This window comes from Pocillopora verrucosa, unplaced genomic scaffold (assembly GCF_036669915.1).
Source record: "Pocillopora verrucosa isolate sample1 unplaced genomic scaffold, ASM3666991v2 scaffold_46, whole genome shotgun sequence".
NCBI classification, from domain to species: Eukaryota; Metazoa; Cnidaria; class Anthozoa; order Scleractinia; family Pocilloporidae; genus Pocillopora; species Pocillopora verrucosa.
The window spans coordinates 49,014-50,850 of record NW_027078184.1 but is presented as its reverse complement, the minus strand read 5'-3'; the positions used below and the strand labels follow the sequence as shown (position 1 = coordinate 50,850).

The 1,837-nt window shown below is 48.5% G+C and overlaps 2 non-coding genes across 2 annotated transcripts; one reads left to right on the top strand and one right to left on the bottom strand.

Moving 5' to 3' along the window:
- Positions 1-511: 511 nt before the first annotated feature.
- Positions 512-630, top strand: LOC136278661 (5S ribosomal RNA). Its single transcript, XR_010716462.1, has one exon. It is a non-coding gene; the product is annotated as a 5S ribosomal RNA (ribosomal RNA).
- Positions 631-1,617: 987 nt separating this feature from the next.
- On the bottom strand, positions 1,618-1,780 carry LOC136278689 (U1 spliceosomal RNA). Its single transcript, XR_010716489.1, has one exon. It is a non-coding gene; the product is annotated as a U1 spliceosomal RNA (small nuclear RNA).
- Positions 1,781-1,837: the final 57 nt, after the last annotated feature.

Here is a 1,837-nt window from a genome sequence, read left to right as displayed (position 1 = left end):
GATGCCGAAGCATGCCCTGGGTGAGGGGGGTGGTCGAGGGATCCTTCCCACGGTTTATGGTGGATAGTAGCAGGTCGCCCCCACAAGCCCTTGCGAGTCCCGCAGACGGTCCCAGAGGCTGAACCGTTTGGTATCTCCTCACTGTAAGATTTTAAAGCCAGATACACGCACCTACGGAGCTAAAACATTGTATAATAGGTTTTTAGGACACGTTATGTCTCTTGGGACCCCTCCCTCCCCTCCCTAGGGAATAGTGCTTCAAATCGATGCTCCTCAATGTGTTAACTGGGTTGAGGAAAATACATTAGGGTTAGGTAACCGACTTCGGGGTTAGGGTAACCATTCTTAGGGTTAGGGTAACAATTTCTTAGGGTTAGAGTATCGATTTCTTAGGGTTAGAGTAACGAAACTAGGGCTTTAGAATTTCAAATTCGCCTACACTCAGGGATGTGGCCGCTTTAAACAGCCTGAACCTGGCCGATAACAAGCAGAATTTCGACCCCATTTCCTCGTCTACGACCATACCACAGGGAAAGCACCGGTTCTCGTCCGATCACCGAAGTTAAGCCCTGTCGGGCGGGGTTAGTACTTGGATGGGTGACCGCCTGGGAATACCCCGTGTTGTAGGCTTTCAATTTTTTTGTCTTGCGAACATCTCTAAACGTTTTAAATCCCAATAAATAGCTCTCCATACACCACAATTTCACATAGAGAGCCGTAGGTGAGTGAGGAACAAAATCAAAGCAAAAAACGAGGGGGGGAAAACACCTTTTTGTCAAAAATCGGCCAGCTAATGGCGAAAACTCTAGTGCGATCGACTTTTCTTACAGAGCGCGCGCGTGCTCACTCGCTCGCGCGAGATGAACAGTTTATGATGTCAAATTCTACTTCTGTGATATCAAATCATTCCAAATAACGAACGAAAAAATGAATAGGAAAAAAACGCACACTTCTGAGACGCAGTTTTAAGCCATCGTGACGTGGCAAACACTCGCACACTTCCAAGAGGAGGCGCGCGCGAAAAACGGCACTGAAAGTCGACAATGGTTGGATTCAGACTGCAAACGAATCGGGAAAAAGGTTCGATACTTTTACTACTCTGCTAGTTTGTTTCCTTCCCTCGTTCATTCGTTCACTCGCTTGCTCGCACAAAGGATACACTAACGATAGCAATAGCATTTCTAAAATCGGCTCAAGTTACAATAAACCGCTCAAAAGGTTCAAAGTGTACTCACGGTCCAAGTCGAATGCCCTTCTATGCTCGCTCGCTCGGTTCGATCGGCCGTTTGGTTTCCTTTCATTTCCTTTCCCGTCGCGCGCATAGCACAGCACGGCACGGCACGCACAACCTGCAATACAAACGAACAGGACTTTACACACAATAGAGCAGACAGGCCTTGAACAAAAACAGCCAGCAAAGTTACGCACCGCCCCGAAACTCACCTTGTTTCCTTCCTCCAGTCTCTCCAATGCACGTCTACCCCTCCAAACGTGCCAACACCTTGGCCAGTTGTGCGTCCTTTGCTTTCTTTGCAAGTCTACCGGTCCACTGCAAAAGCAAAAATACCCTCGATAGTCAGTAAGAGGGCCATATAGACATAGTTTGGATGACTTTTGCGGGGACGAGCGCGAACGCAGGTCCCCACTACCAGAAATTATCCGCTCGAGTTACCCACATTTGGTGTAATCGCAAGGGTCAACCCAGTCGAAGTGCAATGAAAGGGCCTCGCCTTGAGAGGACTGCCTCCTGATCACAGTACCTCCCGCGTCATGTAAGTATGCTTTTTCAGCGTCTGCCCTCGGTGAAAAAATCCACTTACCCCTAGGTCCTTGTGGT